Source organism: Spinacia oleracea, chromosome 3, assembly GCF_020520425.1.
Source record: "Spinacia oleracea cultivar Varoflay chromosome 3, BTI_SOV_V1, whole genome shotgun sequence".
Taxonomy (NCBI): Eukaryota; Viridiplantae; Streptophyta; class Magnoliopsida; order Caryophyllales; family Amaranthaceae; genus Spinacia; species Spinacia oleracea.
Window position 1 is genome coordinate 86,322,080 of NC_079489.1, and position 18,154 is coordinate 86,340,233.

Genomic DNA, 18,154 nt, shown 5'->3' on the forward strand with positions numbered 1-18,154 from the left:
CAATGACTTGTTTAAATTGCATGATTGCTTTAATTTTCAAGTTATTACTCATGATAAATGTTTAGACTTTGCATGCTTCAATGTATGTTTTAATTATTGTTTATAATTAAATATCTTGTACTGCAGTAAATCCTTTTAGAAAGGTAACACTACTAGAAAAAACTTCATTTGCAACTCATCAATTGCAACTCACGCAAGTCATATGGGTTGCAATCGAGCATTGGTCAACGCGGGTCAATATTTAAATGACCTATTCGCAGCAATTTCAGTGACCAAGCACTGCGAAAAAGCTAATTTTTTTAAAAAATAGGATTTCGCAGCGCGGGCATACTGTACAAGTTGCAATTAAACGAAGTAATCGCAGCTTCTGGCCGTATTGAATGCTGCAACTCGGAATATTCGCAACCTTTGCCTGTCGACTTTGCTGCAATTGTAAGGAAGATTTTTCGCAATATTCGATTCTCAATCTCATCTTCTCAAACCACCACAGATCTAGAATTTCAAGAGAAAGGTTTTCGAATCTCCATAGCCGTGGCTCCTTCTACACAAATCTTTCCTACTCGCTCCTTCCTCTTCATCTTTGTTCCTTCGCCAGCCATAGCACGCGTTTGTGAGATAGGTAAACTTGTAGTGTTTCGACTTTGTGTCATATCGTCATTCATGTCTACAGAGAAATAAAGGTGGGGCGGAAGAGAGAGAAAGGCGCCGAAGTTTTCTTGTTCAAACAAACAAATTCGCCAGCCACTGGTCGGGTTTTCTTGTTCCTTTTCAACATCCGCCGCCGGCAACACCGCACCCCTCCAATTCAAGCCCTCAAATTGCAGATAAGTAGAGATAGAAGGAGCTAGGGTTTTGCGGTACTTGCTTAGGTTTGTTCACTCGAATTTCCCCTTTTTAAATTTATTTTTGATAAAAACAAATTACCCTAATTGAATTCCAAGAACAACAAACGTCAATTGACAAATCAAATTGTAATAAACCCTAAGTCGCAAAAATATAATGTAAAATTGTACAAGATAATGGGAAAAAGAATTACTTGTTGTAGTTGTTCTTTGTAGGTAGAGATGTTCGAAGTGAGTTCTTCAATGGTCAATTCTTCGCCGCCTTGCATTTTGGCAGAGGGGATTTCTTCGTGTTTCTACTTCGCAAAATTCTCCTTTACCTCAAAATTGAAGGGAGAAGAAGGGAGATAAAAGGGTTTTCCGATGTTTGTTTTCTGGTAATGTTAAGAATCAAAGAATTTTATTTTTTGTGTTTTAAGTTCTGAATTTTACTCAAATTAAGTTCTGAATTCAGTATTTTATGTGTTTTGAGCATTTGAACTTGATTACATTAATCAATGTTGTCTGAACCAGTAGAAATTATCAGTAGTATTGATCTTCATAATTCAGGGATATGGTTAATTCTACAGATTAAAGCAGTTTAGTTTTATGTGGTAATGTTGTCTGAATCTGTTATATCGAACCAACTTCATTGGAAGCCTTTGGGTACAGGCATTCTTGAACCAACTTGATTGGAAGCCTCTGGCAATGGAGATCCATTCCCGGCACCTTTTGACACTAGGCTTAGAGTTATAAGCTCCTTTTTGACATGCTGGTAGAGTAGAAAAGTAATTTTTACCTTTCGCATTTACTGCAGCCTTAACATTTGGTTTGACAAAGGCCGGCACTAAGAATGATCAGAATGAAGGTTTTTAATTCGATTTTTGAGGGTTTTTGGCTTGGATCTGATATCGTGTTTTTTCTGCCTAATTTTTGTTTGAAGTTGTTGCGGAATGCATGAATTAGGGTTTTTCGGATTTTCGATTTGTGTTTTTGTGTGAGCTTAGGGTTGGTGGATCAGCATTGGTGTTTTGTCGGTGTGATTTGTTGTGAAACGTTGCTTGTACTTATGCTTTGATCATTCTCTTGGTTGTTCGTGTTTTGGTGAGCTGGTATCGATCTTGGTGGTTATTTTATTTCGTGTTTGTTAGCTAGATTTTCTGTCAATCGGTGGAGGATGTCTGTATCTTACTGCTAAGAGTCACCCTTAAAACACATGGTCAGATTAATAGTTTTGTCATTCAGGAGTTAGAACCACGTGTTGAAGGTCAGACAATGAGTGCGCAGTATAGCTCTTATTGCTAGTAGATTTATGGAATATATTTGAGAACAACGGTTAACAGAGTTCTGAAATGGTTTTTTTAATTAGTTTAGAACCCGTGACTAATGCTCGAAAAAAGTAATGTATAGTCATCTGTTTGTAAAAGTGTTTAGTTGGAAAACACCTTAAACTATTCATATGTTAGTCATCTCCAACTTACTTGGATCCACTGTCAAAAATTAACAGAAAAAACAGAATTGGTATTTTGCATTATTGGTGTTTTGTCGGTGTAATTTCCCATAGGCAAAGTTATTAAATTGTTTAATCTCCTGCATAAATTCAATTGATTGCCATATGATCAAAACAAGTTGGGGCGTGATATGTGAGGTTCGCACAATGTGACTAGTATTTTGCATTAGAGGCATGATTTGCATTTTCTGAAGCTGGATATCAGTGCACAGAACTGATCAGAACTGTGCACTGATCTGCACAGTTTCTGATCAGTTCTGTGAACTGATCTACACAGTTTCTGATCAGTTTTGTACACTGATCTGTACAGTTCTGATCAGTTCTATGCAGATCATTGCACAGTTCTGATCAGTTCTGTGCACTGATCTGCATAGTTCTAATCAGTTCTATGCAGATCATTGCACAGTTCTGATCAGTTCTGTGCACTGTTCTGCGCACAGTTCTGATCAGTTTTATGCATATTTTCGCATTTTCTCACCCCATTTTCGCATTTTCGCATTTTTGCACCCAATTTTCACATTTTCGCACCCAATTTTTAACTAAAGAAACTAAGGATTGATTTCAAACGTATTACATGTTTCATAAGCATAGTTTTAACTTTCTTAGACTCATTCCAACATATTTTCTGAAGCAGTTTTTCACTTGAATCTTTGACAGGAGAGTGCACTAGCAATGTGTTGTCTGAAAATCGTCCACCATCAGAATGATATGGTAGGCAGCTACTTTGTTGATAACCAGCAGCTTCCGAAGGAAACAGATGACGAAGATGGTTTTATGTTGACAACTGATGGTCAGTTACATACTTATGTTTTAGTGCGTATTAGACATAAAGAACTAGTGTCTCTCATGGTTTCTGTTTATTCCAGGAAACAGCAAACTCTACGAGCAGGAAGATGCCGAGTTGAGTTTGGACCAGCACGCTGCACCTGATTCAAGTACCAGTGCCTTCCATTAAGGTATTTAACCCGATCACATTTCTTTATATACCCTCGTTATTCACAAAAAATCGGGGATTTTTTATCTTTTTTTTCATTTTCCCATATGGTGTGCTTTTCTTATCCTACAGCATGTTTATGCTACCATTTAAGTTTAATAGTTATAGCGATCTTCTCTACAGAAGACTACTTCAAGTTGCGTGATTCTAGGAAATTGACGAGTCAGATCCCTATAGGAACCTTCTTCTACGACTCAATGCGCTGCAGATTAATTTCTTTGTGACTTGGAATGACGTGCCTTTGTAGCTAAATCAACTAGTTAAAAAATGGAAGCGAAAATATCTCATTTTAGCCTAAATATGCCAATAACGACCCAACAAGCCTAAAACGTGCATAACCATATTGGAATGAGTCTTCGAAAGTTTAAACAAAGCATATAAAACATGTAATTAGTTTAAAATGAGTCCATAGGTTCATGAGTTCGAAAATGGGAACGAAAATGTATCATTTTAGCCTAAATATGTCCGTAACGACCCAACAAGCCTTAAACGTGCATAACTTGATTGGAATGAGTCTTAGAAAGTTTAAACATAGCATATAAAACATGTATTTAGTTTAAAATGAATCCTTAGGTTCTTTAGTGCAAAGTTGGTAGCGAAAATGCCTCAATTTGGCCTAAATATGTCCTATAACGACCCAACAAGCCTTAAACGTGCATAACTAGATTGGATTGAGTCTTAAAAAGTTTAAACAAAGCATATAAAACATGTAATTAGTTTAAAATGAATCATTAGGTTCATTAGTTCAAAAATGGGAGCGAAAATGTCTCATTTTTGCCTAAATATGTCCATAACGACCCAACCAGCCTAAAACGTGCATAACCATATTGGAATGAGTCTTAGAAAGTTTAAACAAAGCATATAAAACATGTAATTAGTTTAAAATGAGTCCATAGGTTCATGGGTTCGGAAATGGGAACGAAAATGTATCATTTTAGCCTAAATATGCCCGTAACGACCCAACAAGCCTTAAACGTGCATAACTTGATTGGAATGAGTCTTAGAAAGTTTACACATAGCATATAAAACATGTATTTAGTTTAAAATGAGTCCTTAGGTTCTTTGGTGCGAAGTTGGTAGCGAAATGCCTCAATTTGGCCTAAATATGTCCTATAACGACCCAACGATTCTTAAACGTGCATAACTAGATTGGAATGAGTCTTAGAAAGTTTAAACAAAGCATATAAAACATGTAATTAGTTTAAAATGAATCATTAGGTTCATTAGTTCAAAAATGGGAGCGAAAATGTCTCATTTTAGCCTAAATATGTCCATAACGACCCAACAAGACCAAAACGTGCATAACCATATTGGAATGAGTCTTAGAAAGTTTAAACAAAGCATATAAAACATGTAATTAGTTTAAAATGAGCCCATAAGTTCATGAGTTCGAAAATGGGAGCGAAAATGTATCATTTTAGCCTAAATATGTCCGTAACGACCCAACAAGCCTTAAACGTGCATAACTTGATTGGAATCAGTCGTAGAAAGTTTAAACATAGCACATAAAACATGTATTTAGTTTAAAATGAGCCCTTAGGTTCTTTAGTGCAAAGTTGGTAGTGAAATGCCTCAATTGGGCCTAAATATGTCCTATAACGACCCAAAGTGCCTTAAACACGCATAACTTGATTGGAATGAGTCTTAGAAAGTTTAAACAAAGTATATAAACATGTAATTAGTTTAAAATGAATCATTAGGTTCATTAGTTCAAAAATGGGAGCGAAAATATCTCATTTTAGCCTAAATATGCCCATAACGACCCAACAAGCCTAAAACGTGCATAACCATATTGGAATGAGTCTTAGAAAGTTTAAACAAAGCATATAAAACATGTACTTAGTTTAAAATGAGTCCATAGGTTCATGAGTTCGAAAATGGGAACGAAAATGTATCATTTTAGCCTAAATATGTCCGTAACCACCCAACAAGCCTTAAACGTGCATAATTTGATTGGAATGAGTCTTAGAAAGTTTAAACATAGCATATAAAACATGTATTTAGTTTAAAATGAGTCCTTAGGTTCTTTAGTGCAAAGTTGGTAGCGAAAAAGCCTCAATTTGGCCTAAATATGTCCTATAACGACCCAACGAGCCTTAAACGTGCATAACTAGATTGGAAAGAGTTTTAGAAAGTTTAAACAAAGCATATAAAACATGTAATTAGTTTAAAATGAATCATTAGGTTTATTAGTTCAAAAATGGGAGCGAAAATATCTCATTTTAGCCTAAATATGTCCATAACGACCCAACAAGCCTAAAACGTGCATAACCATATTGGAATGAGTCTTAGAAAGTTTAAACAAAGCATATAAAACATGTAATTAGTTTAAAATGAGTCCATAGGTTCATGAGTTCGAAAATGGGAGCGAAAATGTATCATTTTAGCCTAAATATGTCCGTAACGACCCAACAAGCATTAAACTTGCATAACTTGATTGGAATGAGTCTTAGAAAGTTTAAACATAGCATATAAAACATGTATTTAGTTTAAAATGAGTCCTTAGGTTTTTTAGTGCAAAGTTGGTAGCGAAATGCCTCAATTAGGCCTAAATATGTCCTATAACGACCCAACGGGCCTTAAACGCGCATAACTAGGTTGGAATGAGTCTTAGAAAGTTTAAACAAAGTATATAAACATGTAATTAGTTTAAAATGAATCATTAGGTTCATTAGTTCAAAAATGGGAGCGAAAATGTCTCATTTTAGCCTAAATATGTCCATAACGACCCAACAAGACCAAAACGTGCATAACCATATTGGAATGAGTCTTAGAAAGTTTAAACAAAGCATATAAAACATGTAATTAGTTTAAAATGAGCCCATAGGTTCATGAGTTCGAAAATGGGAGCGAAAATGTATCATTTTAGCCTAAATATGTCCGTAACGACCCAACAAGCCTTAAACGTGCATAACTTGATTGGAATCAGTCGTAGAAAGTTTAAACATAGCACATAAAACATGTATTTAGTTTAAAATGAGCCCTTAGGTTCTTTAGTGCAAAGTTGGTAGTGAAATGCCTCAATTGGGCCTAAATATGTCCTATAACGACCCAAAGTGCCTTAAACACGCATAACTTGATTGGAATGAGTCTTAGAAAGTTTAAACAAAGTATATAAACATGTAATTAGTTTAAAATGAATCATTAGGTTCATTAGTTCAAAAATGGGAGCGAAAATATCTCATTTTAGCCTAAATATGCCCATAACGACCCAACAAGCCTAAAACGTGCATAACCATATTGGAAAGAGTCTTAGAAAGTTTAAACAAAGCATATAAAACATGTACTTAGTTTAAAATGAATCATTAGGTTCATTAGTTCAAAAATGGGAGCGAAAATGTCTCATTTTAGCCTAAATATGTCCATAACGACCCAACAAGACCAAAACGTGCATAACCATATTGGAATGAGTCTTAGAAAGTTTAAACAAAGCATATAAAACATGTAATTAGTTTAAAATGAGCCCATAGGTTCATGAGTTCGAAAATGGGAGCGAAAATGTATCATTTTAGCCTAAATATGTCCGTAACGACCCAACAAGCCTTAAACGTGCATAACTTGATTGGAATCAGTCGTAGAAAGTTTAAACATAGCACATAAAACATGTATTTAGTTTAAAATGAGCCCTTAGGTTCTTTAGTGCAAAGTTGGTAGTGAAATGCCTCAATTGGGCCTAAATATGTCCTATAACGACCCAAAGTGCCTTAAACACGCATAACTTGATTGGAATGAGTCTTAGAAAGTTTAAACAAAGTATATAAACATGTAATTAGTTTAAAATGAATCATTAGGTTCATTAGTTCAAAAATGGGAGCGAAAATATCTCATTTTAGCCTAAATATGCCCATAACGACCCAACAAGCCTAAAACGTGCATAACCATATTGGAATGAGTCTTAGAAAGTTTAAACAAAGCATATAAAACATGTACTTAGCTTAAAATGAGTCCATAGGTTCATGAGTTCGAAAATGGGAACGAAAATGTATCATTTTAGCCTAAATATGTCCGTAACCACCCAACAAGCCTTAAACGTGCATAATTTGATTGGAATGAGTCTTAGAAAGTTTAAACATAGCATATAAAACATGTATTTAGTTTAAAATGAGTCCTTAGGTTTTTTAGTGCAAAGTTGGTAGCGAAATGCCTCAATTGGGCCTAAATATGTCCTATAACGACCCAACGGGCCTTAAACGCGCATAACTAGGTTGGAATGAGTCTTAGAAAGTTTAAACAAAGTATATAAACATGTAATTAGTTTAAAATGAATCATTAGGTTCATTAGTTTAAAAATGGGAGTTAAAATGTTTCATTTTAGCCTAAATATGTCCATAACGACCCAACAAGCGTAAAACGTGCATAACCATATTGGAATGAGTATTAGAAAGTTTAAACAAAGCATATAAAACATGTAATTAGTTTAAAATGAATCATTAGGTTCATAAGTTCAAAAATGGGAGCGAAAATGACGGTATTCAAGTCACTCTATGCCTATACCAAGTTCTTTTAAATTAGTTTTCGAGTAACTAATACCAATTTTTTGCTTTTTGAAGGGTTATGTACAAAGAGAAATGCCATACTCTAATGAGGAGTTAGAAGAAACTCGAGAACAATGGGCAAAGTATTTTAAGGACAACTATTTGATGGATGCCGGCGAATGAGTTTGTTGTCTAGTAATGTTGTGTTTTATGATTTTGTTATGTGTTGGATATGACATTGGATGCTACTTGGAGCATATATATGGTTGTTGGAACATATATGCATGTTATTTCTTATATACAGGTGTTTATAAATTCCCGTTTTGTCCGGGTTTCGCAAATTACAAGGGAAACTATGGCAAATTTTTTGCAACCTATTAAACTATTTATAATGTTTTTATTATAATTTTTGTCAAAATAATAGGATTGTCCAGGGATAAATATATAAATATGCATCTGAACGGAGCTATTATATTTAATTTTTTTTGTTTAAAAAAGAATTAATTGCAGCGCGTGTACTGGCACTGAGCTGCAAAATGACAACTAATAGCAGCACATATTTCTCAACAAGGCGCTGCAACTACTTTTTATTTGCAACTTATAGGGGTCGAACCATGCTGCAACTCATACACTATTTGGAACTTATACAGGTCTACCCGCGCTGTAATTAACCTATTATTTGAAGCGCCTATGTCCGCTGCAAAAAAACTTACGGTATTTGCAGCCATCACAATTGCAGCGCGCGAAAACGCTGCAAAAAGCCTGTTTTACCCGCGCTGCAAATGTGATTTTTTCTATTAGTGTAATAGTAAATTTCCTCGATTGGTAGTGAATCCAAGAACGATTCACAGAAATGAGAGAAAATGAGCAATTTAAAATCTACGTTTTTTTAGCGACTTTTATGGTTGTTTTCGAGTATCAAAGTCGAATGGCAAACCGATTGGTGCTTGTGAATTTAAAATACAATGTAGTTTTGAGATCATAAAGCATTGAGTTTAAACGCTCAGCTTTACCAATGGTTAGCAACCTAATATCTTTGTCCATTTAATTCTCGAATGAGTCTAGTCCCTAGACATTCGAATAGATCGATGCTTAGAGAACTTTAGAAGCTTCTGGTAAGATCAACTAGTTGAAACGGAATATTCAACATAAATAAAATGGTAAGAACTATGTTGGAGTGACATTGGACATATCTAACAAAGTATAAAAGTCAACACTAGAGAATTCAATTCTTAAGACTATAAGAAAGGGTACAATAAATAGGAAAATAAGGAACAAGTGAAAGGAATTTACAATTCTGTTTCTACCTAAAAGTTTATGTTTAAAGAGAAGTGACCTAGCAATCAAACTTCCTTGGTATCATATATCGCTTGAGGTTTTTACTTCGGTAATAACTCAAACAATGGAAGCTAGGATGAACTAATGACCCACAAGTGAAAATGAAGCATGGCATTGCTACATTAGTTGTAGGGTCATTTAGTTTGTTTTAAGTCCTTTCAAAGGCTGGAACTTAATGGCTATTTTGTTCCATAATCAGCATACCTAAATTTCTGTTTTCAAACACAGAAAGACTCACATTCAAGAAAAACAAAAACAATGTTTGTTTGTTTGTTTATTTGAATGAAATGGTCATTTACGGTTTGAGTCAATATGCTTGATTAAAACAAACAAACTCTTTAACAATAAGTACTTTACTAGGTTCAAATCAATCTCTTGATTTGAGTTCCACAAATCTTTGGCATTGTTACTTAGACCATATCAACAAAGTTAACGTTCTAAAGCTCTATTTTAAATGGACTTTTGAAAGTTGATTGATTTCTAGATCAATTCAAGACAAGCCAGTCTTGTTGGAAGTAACAAAAGATATGAACTATTGTTAGAACACCTAGACAATAGAGTTCAAAGCTAAAGAAATATTTTATGACTTTATTATTTCACATGGTTTTGAGTGAATATGGATTTATTTACTCAAAGTGATATAAGTTTGAATCTGTTTGGCTAGTTCAAAGATTCAAAAGTATAAAATCCACTTGGCAAGAAATCATAAAGATCTAGGTTAGATCACAACGATGATTACTTTAAGACCAAAATGATCATCAATGATTGTGTGTTGTAATTTCACGATCGAGCTCCATAAGATATGGTATATCTAAATTGGAATGATCGAAGTCAATTGGTACTTGATTCGATCAATGATGAATCCTAAAGATTTTTCCTATAATTTCTAAACAAAATGCTCAACTACCACAAAACTAAACCAAATTCGTCAAAGGTTTTGAAAACTAATTTCAGAATATCTTTTCATAATATATATCTAAAGAGTTCCTAAACTCAGTGGGAGCTTAGTGTTTGTTATTCAACAAACTAAGGCCCAAGTATAGATATATGTTTCATTGTGATTTATTCAAATGAGACACAAGGGTATTGTTTCTGCCACGAATTTTGAGAACATAATGTTTGTTTGCTCGAAATAGTGTCCTTTTGGAGATTCGTTTCCAAAATGACAAGTGGGAGAAAATAGACCTCGAAAGTCTTCGAGGCGAACAACAAACATAAACGGACATTCCGGAGGCTTTTCGAAGTTCTTTAGAAAATCCGAACATGTATTCTTTAAGGACTTTAGAAATGGCTTTGAAGAATAGACATCTCTTAGAAGACTTTACAAGTGCTTCAAGGAGAACAGAATATTCAAAGGACTCTCAAAGTGCCTGTTGATATTCTATTGTTTGATGTTCTACACCCAAGTAGATATAGAGTTCAAGTCACTGAAACTATGAAATTCTTCTATTAGATAGTGAAGAAACATAGAGTTCAGGTCACTGAAACCTACAACTTGCAGTCAAACTATTCAAGATGATAATGAGTATGTGACTTGTAAGAAATCTATGACGAAATATAGATTCCCTAAAATGGTTAGAGGCCATATAATAGACTCAAATGTTTTATATGGTTAAAGGCCATAAAACAGAATCAATGTTTTGATGACAAAATTGACATTTTTGTTGATTTGTAAGAATAGTTTCACACCTATTGGTTGCAAGTTTGTTTTAAGGATAAAAACCATCAAACATGAAATTGTGTCTTCACACACAAAGCTAGATTAGTTGCTAAAGGTTACAAGCAAATTCATGGTGTGGATTGTGTTGAAACCTCATGCATAATCGTAATGCTCAAGTCTATAAATCAAGCAATGATTGCATATTGGTACATATGGCAATTGGATGACAAAACGTATTCCTCAATCAAATGTTGGAATAAACTATGTACATGGTATGTCATAGGATTTGTGGATCCAAATTAATGCTTGAAAAGGAAAGCTAGCTTATGAAATCTAAGTACAGATTTAAGCAAGCAACTGGGAATCGGAACTGTATTTTAGTGAAGCTAATAAGTATTTTAGTTTCATAAAATATACATGAATCTTATAAATTTATAAGAAGTTTAGTGGGAGTACGTAAAACTTAATTGGTCCTATGTGTATCACATACATATATCTCTATTGTGAAATAACATTCAAATGCTAATGACTTAGATTTGAAATTATTCATCAATGATGGACCAAGGAGAAACTTAGTACATACTGGGTACTAAGATCTATTTACAAAGATCTTATAATATTGTTTTGGATTAAGTAATTGTATTTACTAAATCAAACACGAAATACTCCATTGGAGATATTCGACCAATATGAATAAATCTAAGTAAAGAATATTTGAACTATGTATAAGCATTTACTAAGTTAAACATCAAAGAATCTAATGAGATTCTTCACCTATATTGTATGTCAAAGAATTTAGCTGGATTCAGTATCTACTGAAATTGGATAGCTAAGTTACATGAATAGAATTTAATTGGGAATTATTCTGCAAAAGAATTTATCATGTATGATATAATATAAGGATCGCCAAAAATGTATCGTATGACTTTAGGCATAACGAACATATACTAATCTCTATTGCTCTTAGTAAAGATCAAGTAGATTTAAATCAAGAAAAACTTATGGTACTTGAAAAAGTACATAGGAATAGTTCTTGATTCAAGAAAATAAAGATATGCAAAATATTGATGCTACACACATAAACACTGGCAAAGGATCAAGCAAGATCCCTTTGGAGTTAATCATTGGCAAAGACGAGCTAAAGAGCATCGTGTTTTGAAATGGCAACATGGATTGAACACCATGAGTTGTTGTGTGGGAAATTAAATATTAATTTCTATGTTCTAATATACAGTTGGAAAGCCTTCCACATATCCGTGAACTGCTTGGATAATCAAATCCAAACAAAGCATCACTAGCAACCTATACAGTTGAAGTAAAAGTACTTATTGCCTAAGAAGCAATGAAACAGAGTTGTATACGTACAGAGTTCTTCACCGAACTTGGGTAGATCACATGTCTGTTGACTTAATGGTTCTTCATTGCAAAATGCGTAGAACCACTATTGAAGTAAGAAAGACTTGATCACATAATAAACAAACTCAAATGATCTTATCATCCTATCTCGAAAGACATTCGATGAAAGGGATATTAAGATTGGCAAAGCATGATAACTAAACCTATGCAATAAGTGAGATACAACAATCACATTGTGGCACTGGAAATCAAGCATAGTTTTGAAATCCCTTAGTTGTTTTAAAGATGGGTTAGAGGCCCATGGTTGTAAAACATTGGGGCTGAACATTTATCATATATGAAATGTATTTTCATATTCTATTTAATCTTGGTTTAGTATTAAATGATGAGTCCTTTCAATTTGACGATATATTCAAGATAGACTGTCAGGACTAGTCCTGTGACTAAGAAATGTCTATCAAGTGAACTTGAACGTCAAAGGTTGAAAAAAGGTCCCTGGTCGGATTTTTCTATAAAGGTGGACGCATAGAAAACACTAGACGACTAGAATGCAAGATGACTAGTAGTTCTATTTCTTGAACTATGTGGACATCATTTGCATAGACTATGTGGACATCATTTGCATACTTTGAGAATACTAGTATCGGACAGACCTATGAAACTTTACTGTAAGAGATGAAAATTTGTCATAAGTATATTTCATTAAAATTATTAGACACTAATCCTCAATACCTGAGTGATTTGAGATTACTTGTTTAAGAGCTGGTTACTTTGACGTTTTCAACCGTTGCACCGTAAAAGGAGGCTATAACGGCAACGCACGGGTAATCACCTATAAAACGAAGTCTAATTTCAAGATCGAAAGATTGGGTTGTCCTCCCATAAATCGGGACGAGATGCTGAAAGTTGTACAAGGCCACTCGGAGAGCTAGAAACTGGAAAATGCATGGTCGTGCTCAGATGAATCATAGGCTATGATTATCTTTTTATTTGATCAGTTGAACTCTGAAACCGAGAAATATCTCTGGACATAATAAGGATGACAACTCTTACCTTATGTTCATGAGCAAGCATCAAGCGACAAAGGAATTCAGCAATGCACACTTGTCCCTAAGGACAAGTGGGAGACTGAAGGAAATAATGCCCTTGGTACAAGTATGCATTCAATGCTAAGTTTAATAAATGTGATTCAGTATTAATTAATTATGCAAGTTAATAATTCAGTGAGATCAAGTGAACTGTATGCCTAGCTAGAGGCCGCTTCAGTTCAAGTGGAATTAATAATATTAATCCACAACTTACTCTTGACTGAACCCGTAGGGTCACACAAATAGTACCTGAACGGATCAAGTATTTAAGTGAATTAAATACTCCATTTATTGATATTCGGAATCGACAGATCTCGGTTCCAGTGGGAGCTGAAATCGTCAAAAGGAAAATTATGAATACTCCGGAAACGATGATATTGCCGGAAATGGAAATATGGATCGTATCGGAAATATAAATATTATCCAAGGCGTAGATGTTGCCGGAAACGGAAACATGGTACGTATCGGAAAATATTATCGGAAATGGAAATATTGCCGGAATCAAAAATATTGCCGGAAACGGAAATATTGCCGGAATCGGAAATATTATCGGAAACGGAAATAGTAAATATTTGTTCGAAACGGATATTAATTCCGAAATCGGAAATATTAAATATTGTTCGAATCGGAAATGAATTCCGGAATCGGAAAACGAATCGGAAGCGCGACGTACGAAATAAACATCGGACGAGCTTGCTAGACGCAAGGACCCAGCACGAAGCCAGGCCCTCGCCTAGCAGAGACCGCGCAAGGCGAGCAAACAATGCAGCAGCACTCCCCACCAAGGCAGGCCCAGCCAAGCGCAAGGCAAGGCCAGGCCCAGCCAAGGCAAGGGAGCAGGATGACGCGCCCAGCATGGGCCGCGTACCAGCGCTGCTAGGACGCGCCAACGCGCGCGCGCACAGCGCCCCTCGTGGGCTGCTTGTGCGTGTGTGTTGGTGTGTTTGTTAAATCCTCGAATCCTTAGTCGCTTAGGATCTGTCCGGTTAGATTGTTTTCCTAAATTCACTAGAGTTAGTCGTTTAAATAAACACTAAAAACAAAGGTTTAATTTAAGTCTAATTCTAATTGAATTAGTAAATTGAATCCTAGTGGATTTCTAAGTCCGATAATTCCACCCTATAAATAGGTGATGAATAATCACAATTTATACATCATATTCTCAAGTATTCATATAGTTTTAAGATTAAACTAAGCTTAATAATTTGCCAAATAATTAAGTACGAATAACATTAAAACCTTAGACTATATTCTAGTTAATTGAATCTAAGGCGGATTCGAACGTGTTGTGGACTATCTACGGAGGGACGACACTTGGAGTCCTAAACTTGTTCTTGTTCGGTTCGGGAGCAGCTAGGGAAGGCACGCGTCACATGTATGTATCCTAGATTATGCTAATTGACTATGTGGCAATTAATTTGGATTCCTGGATTTATGATTTTTCTGCATGAAATATATGTTTTATATTTGTCATAACCTAACAAGTGGAAACCAGCGGAGTTTCAATGGTAAGAGTGTGGCGGGCTTTCCGCTTAAGAGCCTTAGCACGAACGGAATCCGGGAAAGAAACCTTGGGCATGAGCCAAGCATCATCGCGGTTGGGGGTCACTGTGGTGATGGTGGGGTTAGGGAGGAGGCACCACTCCTCCTCACTTGGTCCAACGCACCAAATGAAATTAGCAGGATTGTCGATCCGGTATAACCACTTATATACCCCATCATTTCCCCCAAGGTGAGACGATTGTCCCCCACGGAAGGTAGTGCCAATGGCTATTCCTTATAATCTTTTTTGAGCCCCTTGACAATCAAGGTGAGCATCCCATCAAGTAGTATGTCGCCACTAAGAGGGTGCCCATCTCGAGTGTCAACTATGCGGTGCATGAGCAAGGACCCAAAGTTAAGAGTCCCCTTTGTACCCCCATGATGGGCCAACCATGTAGCACCCAATTCCAAGCTTGAGAGGGCCCCCGCACTATGCTTTGAGAACACGGCAAATACAAGGAGGCGGGAGAGGACTCTCATAGCCGGGTGAATATAGGAGGAGGCCTTGGCGGAGTTCGTGGCAAAGGCAGGTAACCCCGTCAAACTCTTCCACCATCGTTGCTCACTAAATCCCGGGCAAGAAGAGTAAAGGTCCGAGTGGTGAGAATACAAATTTTCCTTGCGAAAACCAAAAAATCTCATTGACTTGGGTTTCCATAAGGGTATGGGAGTCCCCGAACACTTGGAAAGACATTTCAAGCACATCATTAACAGTATTTAAACGGGCCGAGGAAATGAATTCCAAGGTCAAGGCACGATAAGTGTCGGCCCGCATACCCATGAACTTCTCCCACCCCAAACTTCGGAGCAAATACTCTACCTCCGGCCAGATGGTGGCATCATAGAACCTCGTGGGCCGAATGGTTCGGTCATTGAGACCCATAAAGTAGTCCCACGAGGCTTGTTCGGACATTGGTAAACATTGGTGTTGGACAAGATGACTCAAAAATCTCACCACAACAAACTCCAACAAAACCGACAACCAAGCAAAGTCAACAACCACAACCAATTCCAACTTCAACAATCTAACAACACCACAATTCCACCTAAGAAATTAATCACCTAACAACACCAAACCAACAACAAATAATTCCAACAAGGCCAACATAATCACCAAAATGCACAACAACAACAACAATCCACAATTTCAACCACCAAATTCAACAATTTGAAAAATCAAGAACATGAGCAAAAATCAAATAGAGGAGGTGAGATATACCAATCCAATGGTGGAAATGATGAAAAACCTCCTCCTAGAACAAGAACAAGCTCCCAAATGCTCCAAAAATCCCAAATATGAAGAACTTGAAAATTTTGGGTTTCAAACCCTAACTTTGAAAAATCTGAATATATTGAGTGGATGGGTGGTTTTTATGGAAAAGAAAGGTGAATTTGTGTAATGGAGGTGAAGAAAAGGTGAATTTGATGTTTGATTTGAGGTATAATGATGGAGAAATGAGGATATGAGGTAGGAGGGGTGCCAAAAATGGAGAGGTTGGGTTTTTTTTGGGGGAGTTTCGTGTTTTGAGAGAATGGAAGGAAAGAATGAGGGAAGTCGTGGGGGTGCTGACAGAAAAGCCCGAAAATAGTTTTTGGTGCCGGCGCACCAGAACTGTAGCGGTGCGGGCGCACCAAATACGGCCGCGAGCTCACCTTAACAGAAATGCCCAAAATGCAGAGATCATGAACTTTTCGAGATGATTTTCTATGAGGTGCGGGCGCGCCCAAAGTGGCTGCGGGAGCACCTTCACAGAAAATACCCTTTTTTGTTGTGCAAAACAACAACTCAAAAATGCATATTAAGTGAGGGTGCGGGCGCGCCAATGGTGGTGCGGGTGCACCTGAGTCCAAATTCCGGAATTTTCTACAAATCACTAACACACACACAAAATACAAAAACAGACAAAAAGGGTTAGTAATACAATGAAATAGAAATAAAAATGAAATAAAGGAAAGGTTAGAAACACGGGTTGCCTCCCGGAAGCGCTTCTTTAACGTCACTAGCTTGACAGTGCCCCCCAAATTCATGGGGGGTCAACTAAGTCCAAAACGGAAAAAGGGCCGCGAGAGTCACCCTCAAATTATTGTTTCAACTTGTGCCCGTTCACTTGATTTGAGCTTGCCCGGAAGCAACTTGAGTCTAGAATTATAGAGGAGCACCTTGTCCCCTTCTTTTTCTTTGAAGTCCCGTTTCTCAAGTCGGGTGTCATAATACTTCTTGGATCGTGCCTTGTAAATGCTTGCGGAGTCATAAGAATTCATGCGGAGCTCCTCAAGCTCATGGAGATCAAGTAAGCGTTGCTCACCCGCACTAGTGAGCTCAAAGTTCAAAGTCTTGATGGCCCACATGGCCTTGTGTTCAAGCTCAATCGGAAATGCAATTCGTGCCATAAACTAGCTTGTAAGGAGTCATTCCGATCGTCGTTTTGAAAGTCGTCCTATACGCCCATAAGGCATCATCAAGCTTGATGGACTAATCCTTCCGGTTCTTAGCAACCGTCTTTTCAAGAATCGACTTAATCTCCCGATTGGTAACTTCCACTTGCCCACTAGTTTGAGGGTGATAAGCCAAGACAACTTTGTGATGCACACCATACTTTCGCAAGAGGGTCTTGAACTTTCCCATGAGCAAAGTGAGATCCTCCATCACTTATCACGGCTCTAGGAACCCCAAAACGGGGAAAAATAATCCTCTTGAAAAGATTGAGAACCACCTTGTGATCATTTTTGGGAGAGGCAATTTCTTCCGCCCATTTCGAAACAAAATCAACCGCCACAAGTATATAAAGATTGCCATAGGAAGAGGGGAAGGGTCCCATGAAGTCAATGCCCCACACATCAAACACCTCTAGCTCCAAGATAGGAGTTTGAGGCATCTCATGTCTCTTAGAAATATTTTCCGTCCTTTGACAACGATCACAAGACTTGACAAAAGCCCAAGCATCACGGAAAAGAGTAGGTCACCAAAGTAAACTTTGCAACACCTTTGAAGCGGTCTTATCCCCTCCCATGTGCCCTCCACAAGGAGAGGAGTGGCACATATGAAGGACACTACCGACCTCGTCATTCGGGACACATTTCCGTAATAGCCCATCGGTGCCTCTCTTATACAAGAGTGGCTCATCACATATATACTTTTTTGCATCATGCTTCAACTTCCTCATTTGTTGTGTGGATAATTCATTGGGAATCTCCCCACAAGCTAAGTAGTTCACAAGGTCGGCAAACCAAGGAAAAGAAGTACTTACAATCGAGTATAAAACATCATCACGCAAGGCATCCTCAATGGGCACATCGTCCACCTCCATATCACAAGGCTCAATTCGGGAAAGGTGTTCGGCTACAACATCTTTTGCACCTTTCTTGTCCC

The 18,154-nt window shown here is 36.8% G+C and overlaps 1 long non-coding RNA gene across 2 annotated transcripts; it reads left to right on the top strand.

The window, feature by feature from the left end:
* Positions 1–346: 346 nt before the first annotated feature.
* Positions 347–8,185, top strand: LOC110797568 (uncharacterized). Of its 2 annotated transcripts, none has more exons than XR_008930715.1 (5): positions 347–869; positions 1,046–1,219; positions 2,989–3,121; positions 3,198–3,287; positions 7,876–8,185. It is a non-coding gene; the product is annotated as an uncharacterized lncRNA (long non-coding RNA). The 2 variants fall into 2 exon arrangements; XR_008930714.1 differs by having other exon boundaries at positions 349–869; positions 1,059–1,219.
* The last annotated feature ends 9,969 nt before the right edge of the window (positions 8,186–18,154 follow it).